Here is a 7,864-nt window from a genome sequence, read left to right on the forward strand (position 1 = left end):
TGAAGAAACTTTAAAAGTTCTTGAGATTTTCCACATGGACTGACCTTCATGTCTTAAAGTAATGATGGACTGTTGTCTCCCTCTGCTTATTTGAGCTGTTCTTGCCTTAATATGGACTTGGCTTTTTACCAACCCTACCTGGTCACAACACAACTTATTGCTCAAACGCATTAAGAAGGAAAGGGTGGCTACTTTGAAGAATCTGAAAAATTAATTATATTTTAATTTGTTGTACACTTTTTTGGTTACTACATGATTCCATGTGTTGTTTCATAGTTTTGATGTCTTCACTACTATTCTACAATATAGAACATAGTAAAAAATAAAGAAAAACCCTTGAATGAGTAGGTGTGTCCAAACTTTTGACTGGTACCATATATACAGTGCCTTCGGAAAGTATTCAGACTCCTTGACTTGTTCCACATTTTGTTACTTTACAGCCTTTTTCTAAAATTGATTAAGTCTTTTTTTCCCTTGATAAATCTACACACAATACCCCATAATGACAAAGCAAAAACAGGTTTTCGAAATTTAAGCTAATTTCTTAAAAGTAAAAAACTGAAATATCACATTTACATTAGTATTCAGACCTTTTACCTAGTACTTCGTTGAAGCACCTTTGGCAGCGACTACAGCATTGAGTCTTCTTGGGTTTGACTCTACAAGCTTGGCACACCTGTATTCTCTGCAGATCCTCTCAAGCTCTGTCAGGTTGGATGGGAGCGTTGCTGAACAGCTATTTTCAGGTCTCTCCAGAGATGTTRGATTGGATTCAAGTCCGGGCTCTGGCTAGGCCACTCAAGGACATTCAGAGACTTGTTCCGAAGCTACTCCTGCGTTGTCTTGGCTGTTTGCTTAGGGTGGTTATTGTGTTTGAAGGTGAACCTTCGCCCCAGTGTGAGGTCCTGAGCGCTCTGGAGCAGGTTTTCATCAAGGATCACTCTACTTTGCTCTATTCATCTTTGCCTCGACCTTGACTAGTCTCCCAGTCCCTGCCGCTGAAAAACATCCCCACAGCATAATGCTGCCACCACTATGCTTCACTGTAGGGATGGTGCCAGGTTTCCTCCAATCGTGACACTTGGCATTCAGGCCAAAGAGTTCAATCTTGGTTTCATCAGGCCAGAAATTCTTGTTTCTCATGGTATGAGAGTCTTTAGATGCCTTTTGGCATACTCCAAGGGGCTGAGGGGCCTCTGTGTTAAGGGTCACCTCCCTGACCAAGACCCTTCTCCCCCGATTGCTCAGTTTAGCCAGGCGACTAAAGAGTCTTGGTGAATCCTAACTTATTCCATTTAAGAATGATGSAGYTCACTGTGTTATTGGGAACCTTCGGTTAATTAGGGGAGAGGCGTTGTGCTGTAAGGTGTTGCTTTATATGTTTTTTCAAATCAAATTGTATTAGTCACATGCGCCGAATACAACAGTGAAATGCTTATTTTACGAGAACCTAACCAACAATGCAGTTTTAAAAAATACGGATAAGAATAAGAAATAAAAGTAACAATTTGATTAGTTGTTCAGAAGTCTTATGGCTTGGGGGTAGAAGCTGTTTAGAAGCCTCTTGGACCTAGACTTGGCGCTCCGGTACCGCTTGCCATGTGGTAGCAGACTAGTCTATGACTAGGGTGGCTGGAGTCTTTGACAATTTTTAGGGCCTTCCTCTGACACCGCCCGGTATAGAGGTCCTGGATGGCAGGAAGCTTGGCCCCAGTGATGTACTGGGCCGTTCGCACTACCCTCTGTAGTGCCTTGCGGTCGGAGGCCGAGCAGTTGCCATACCAGGCAGTGATGCAACCAGTCAGGATGCTCTCGATGAAAGAATGGGAGCGTGCTCGGTCCTCTTTTTCCTGTAGTCCACAATCATCTCCTTTGTCTTGATCACATTGAGGGAGAGGTTGTTGTCCTGGAACCACACGGCCAGGTCTATGACCTCCTCCCTATAAACTGCCTTGTCGTTGTCGGTGATCAGGCCTACCACTGTTGTGTCATTGGCAAACTTAATGACGGTGTTGGAGTCATGCCTGGCCGTGCAGTCATGAGTGAACAGGGAGTACAGGAGGGGACTGAGCACGCACCCCTGAGGGGCCCCTGTCTTAAGGGTCAGCGTGGCAGATGTGTTGTTACCTACCCTTACCACCTGGGGGCGGCCCGTCAGGAAGTCCAGGATCCAGTTGCAGAGGGAGGTGTTTAGTCCCAGGGTCCTTAGCTTATTGATGAGCTTTGAGGGCACTATGGTGTTGAATGCTGAGCTGTAGTCAATGAATAGTATTCTCACACCTCAAAAGGTGTTCCTTTTGTCCAGGTGGGAAAAGGCAGTGTGGAGTGCAATAGAGATTGCATCATCTGTGGATCTGTTGGGGCGTTATGCCAATTGGAGTGGGTCTAGGGTTTCTGGGATAATGGTGTTTATGTGAGACTTGATCAGCCTTTCAGAGCACTTCATGGCTACAAACYTGTGCAATAGGTCAGTAGTCATTTAGGCAGATTACCTTAGTGTTCTTGGGCACAGACACTATGGTGGTCTGCTTAAAACATGTTGGTATTACAGACTCGGACAGGGAGATTTAAAAAATGTCAGTGAAGACATTTGCCAGTTGGTCAGCGCATGCTCGCAGTACACATCCTGGTAATCTGCGGCCTTGTGAATGTTGACTTGTTTAAAGGTCTTACTCACATTGGCTGCGGAGAGCGTGATCACAAAGTCTTCCGGAACAGCTGGTGCTCTCATGCATGTTTCAGTGTTATTTGCCTCGAAGCATAAAAGTAGTTTAGCTCGTCTGGTAGGCTCGTGTCACTGGGCAGCTCTCGGCTGTTCTTCCCTTTGTAGTCTATAATGTTTGCAAGCCCTGCCACATCTGACGAGCGTCAGAGCCGYTGTAGTACGATTCGATCTTAGTCCTGTATTGACGCTTTGCCTGTTTGATGGTTCGTCGGAGGGATTTCTTATAAGCTTCCGGGTTAGAGTCCTGCTCCTTGGAAGCGGCAGCTCTAGCCTTTAGCTCAGTGCAGATGTTTCCTTTAATCCATGGCTTCTGGTTGGGGTATGTACGTATGGTCACTGTGGGGACGACGTCATCGATACACTTATTGATGAAGCCAAAGACCGATGTGGTGTACTCCTCATGCCATCGGAGGAATCCCGGAACATATTCCAGTCTGTGCTAGCAAAACTGTCCTGTAGCTTAGCATGTGCTTCATCTGACCACTTTTTTATTGATCTAGTCACTGGTGCTTCCTGCTTTCATTTTTGCTTGTTAAGCAGGACTCAMMAGGATAGAATTATGGTCAGATTTGCCAAATGGAGGGCGAGGGAGAGCTTTATATGCGTCTCTGTGTGTGGAGTAAAGGTGGTCCAGAGKTTTTTTCTCTCTGGTTGCACATTTAACATGCTGATAGACATTTGGTAAAACGGATTTAAGTTTCCCTGCATTAAAGTCCCCGGGCTACTAGGAGCGCCGCCTTAGGGTGAACGTTTTCTTGTTTGCTTATGACGGAATACAGCTCATTCAATGCTGTCTTAGTGCCAGCCTCTGACTGTGGTGGTATGTAAACAACTAGGAAAAATACAGCTGAAAACTCTAGGTAGATAGTGTGGTCTACAGCTTATCATGAGATACTCTACTTCAGGCGAGCAATTGCTCGAGACTTCCTTAGATATTGTGCACCAGCTGTTTATTTACAAAAAATATATAGTCCGCCACCCTTTGTCTTACCAGATGTCACTGTTCTATCCTGCCGGTACAGCGTATAACCAGCCAGCTGTATGTTGATAGTGTCATCGTACAGTCACGACTCCATAAGATATTGCAGTTTTGAATGTCCCGTTGGTAGTTTAATCTTGCGCGTAGGTCATCGATTTTATTCTCCAAAGATTGAACGTTTGCTAGCAGAATGGAAGGAAGTGGGGGTTTATTCGATCGCCTTCAAATTCTCAGAAGGCAGCCTTCCCTTTTTGAAACCAGGTTTGCTGTTTATTTGAGCTACAAGGCTGCAGCCATTTTTTGTTACCCTTCTCCAGATCTGTGCCTCGACACAATCCTGTCTCGGAGCTCTAAGGACAATTCCTTCTACCTCATGGCTTGGTTTTTGCTCTGACATGCACTGTCAACTGTGGAACCTTATATCGAGAGGTGTGTGCCTTTCCAAAACATATCCAATTAATTGAARTTACCACAGGTGGACTCCAAGTTGTAGAAACATCTCAAGGATGATCAATGGAAACAGGATGTACTTGAGCTCAATTTTGAGTATTATAGCAAAGTGTCTGGAAACATATGTAAATGAAGGTGTTTCTGTTTCTAAAAACCTGTTTTCTCTTCGTCTTTATGGACTATTGTGTGTAGATTGCTGAGGAACATTTTTTATTTAATCSATTTTAGATTAAGGCTTCAACGTAAKAAAATGTGGAAAAAGTGAAAGTGACTGAATACACTGAGTGTACAAAACAAACTAGACACTCTAATGTACTTGTCCTCTTGCTCAGTTGTACACCGGGGCCTCCCACTCCTCTTTCTATTCTGGTTAGAGCCAGTTTGCGCTGTTCTGTGAAGGGAGTAGTACACAGCGTTGTACGAGATCTCCAGTTGCTTGGCAATTTCTTGCATGGAATAGCCTTCATTTCTCAGAACAAGAATAGACTGACGAGTTTCAGAAAGAGTCTTTGTTTCTGGCCATTTTGAGCCTGTAATCGAACCCACAAATGCTGATGCTCCAGATACTCAACTAGTCTAAAGAAGGCCAGTTTTCTTGCTTCTTTAATCAGCACAACAGTTTTCAGCTGTGCTAACATAATTGCAAAAGGGTTTTCTAATGATCAATTAACCTTTTAAAATTATAAACTTGGATTAGCTAACACAACGTGCCATTGGAACACAGGAGTGATGGTTGCTCATAATGGACCTCTGTATGTCTATGTAGATATTCCATTCAAAATCAGCTGTTTCCAGCTACAATAGTCATTTACAACATTTAACTATGTCTACACTGTATTTCTGATCAATTTGATGTTATTTTAATGGACAAAAAATTAGCTTTTCTTTCAAAAACAAGTACATTTCTAAATGACCCCAAACTTTGAAAACCCCTGGTATAGTTTACTGCTGGTTATAAAGGTTACAGTTCTGTGAGACACTCGCAGGCTCTTCTTCATCCTTAATCTTCATCACTCCGGGAGAGAGAGATTTTTGTACTTTAGTGGGCTACTATCACACACACGCCTTGGCAGGACAGTGTGTGTTGGTCCAATTACGGATGGATGATGTCAGATTCCAGACATAGGAGCAGTCATACCGGTAAAGAGAGAAACATAGAGATGCATGGTAGCTGGGAGAGCTCTCTGCTCTGCCAACCTCCTGTTTTTCACTACAGGACACATGAGCCTATTGAGGGACCAGGGAAGCAGACACACACACTACCAGTCACAGAAGGGTTCAGACAGTTGGGGGAGGTGGATGTGGCTACCTGGAGGAAGTAGTAGAGAATAAATAAGCATCACAACAACCCAGTCTACTCTAAACTCGATAATCACTACTCATACTGTTGGCTTAAGCAGTAGCACTACGTACATATTCAGCAGGGTGACAACATGGAGGAAACACCAGCCAGGATTTACACAGACAAACAAAGTACTTGTTTGTGGTTTAACTACTGTACTCCCTCCATTCCTTCTCCTCTCTCCCTCATCTCTCTCCTRCCCTTATTCCCTTGCCCATTTGTAATGGATTCTGTAAAGACGTGCCCAGGCTAATAATACTGATCCAAAATGGCTGGTTTCCTTAATCAGACACATACCCCACCAATCTTCCGACCAATCAGGGGTTGTGTTACTGCCAAGTTCCTCTGTCATCCAATCAGAGGTGTTGTTGAAGCTGTGCCAGCTAACAAAAATCGTGCCGTTGGAAACAGAGCTGGCCTGTACCAATCCCCTCGGCCCTCCATTTGTGTATTCATGCGCACCTCTGCCATTTGCACAAGTGTCCCAAAGCTGAGGGAGTGAAGATTATCGAGGGTGTAGAGGCAAATTAGACCCTCAGAAAGCCACTTCGACTGAGCTAGCCAGGCTTCAGAGCGAKGTGCTATCCCGACATACACTGCGATATGTTTGGAGTTTGCTCAATTTCTTACAAAAGAATGGAGAGGCGCGCCTAATTATATGTCACCTGCATTTGTTTATGTCTGATTTCGAGACTTGACACATGTAACAAATGAAATACCTCCCAATTTAAATGTTTAACTGTTACTGAGGTTTATAGATTGTAGAACAATAGGGGAGATTTGTTCATTTAAATGTCATGCTCGTTTCATTATTTAAAAGTGGAACATGAATTGGATCATTCAAGTCAAGAGTGTGTCCCGCAGTTGATGGGTTTATTGATCCCATCGCCACTCTATGGAAGTCACTCTTGGAGTTTCGTCATCAACATGGAGGGCCCTCCGAGAGAGTTGGTGAGCTAGCTCAATGTTTTGACCTCCCACCCTTTGCCATTCTTAACTTCTCTCACCATTCTAAACTTTGACCCCACCTCTCCCACACTAACCTACTCTTTCCCTTTCCCTCTCTCCCCCACTCCCTCCCACTTCCTCTCTCCCCCTCTCCCCCGCTCTGAGTGAACATGCTACCCTTTCATCCCTCTCTGGAAATAAACAAGGGATCATAAAACTATGCAACGCGTGAGAGATAGGAGGGAGAGATAGAATTCTGTCTGGTGGGCAGTGGTTGTGCGTGCCTGTTGAATGAATGAATTTATTTATTTATTTTCGTGTCAAATCGCCAATTGGCAATCCATCCCTTATGGGAAAAATTGACACAAACAAACGTTACAATAATTCACTATGGTAATTCAATGATCATTCTTCTTCCAGTCTTCTCTGCATTGCGCATCGCATAAAGAGTGAAAAAAAATACAATAGTAAATAAGTTTATCCAAACAATAATTACATCCCTAGAGCAGCAAAATAATATACATAAATACATAGATACCATATACAAAGATTTTTTTTGTTTTTTGTTGTTATTGTGTGAAAGACAGAGGGATTGACAGAGAGAGGGAGAGAGTATATGAGTGAGAGAGGGATAAAAGGGTCTAAAGCAGGTGTGGTTTTATGGCGTGTGACTCATGTTATATTAAACTAGAGATTTAAACCCCAGTGGCTGAGTGGAAAATCACCTTGTGAACACACACATACACACATGCACATACATGCACACACACACTCACAATTAATCCAGCTATTGATTGACTCATACCTCCAGCCCTTCCTAATGGTGGTAGGAATCTGGACAGCATAGGTCAYGTGTCCTGTAAGCGATCAGTATTTCTCATTACGAACCAATCGTCTTCTTGCACCATAAGGGAACACCCTGCCACCCATGGAGCTCTCCGTCTCTGGGGGGAGGTAACTCAATCCCCCAAGGCCCACCTACCCCTCGTTTCCCTGGGGAGACTCCCCTGCCAAGCCCCCCTACCCCCCTGAATCAAACACCACATATAGCTACAGATAACCCAGCCCTGTGGTTGCTGGCAGAGAGGGCTACTGGATATAGAAACATCAACAGATTTCAAAAGGATGAGGGCAAAGGAAACTGAGAGCCACCCTCTCCTTGCTTACCCTCTTTGCACATGCATGCACACATCAGCAAGCACGTGCAAACACAAATACATACAAACACTCCTAGCGCGCTGGAATGTATTTGTTGTTGAGACAATCCCAGAAAAACACACTCTCTCCTGCCTTTTCTTCCTSCCCCTCTTTCTCTTTCTTCTCCTCCCTCCCTCTCTTCCTGCCCCCCTCTCACCTCTCCTCACTTTCCTCTCTCTCTTTCCCTCCCTCCCAGATTGTATAAATATCCCTGAGCTGTTGA

The sequence above is a fragment of the Salvelinus sp. IW2-2015 genome, linkage group LG13 (genome assembly GCF_002910315.2).
Source record: "Salvelinus sp. IW2-2015 linkage group LG13, ASM291031v2, whole genome shotgun sequence".
Classification (NCBI taxonomy): domain Eukaryota; kingdom Metazoa; phylum Chordata; class Actinopteri; order Salmoniformes; family Salmonidae; genus Salvelinus; species Salvelinus sp. IW2-2015.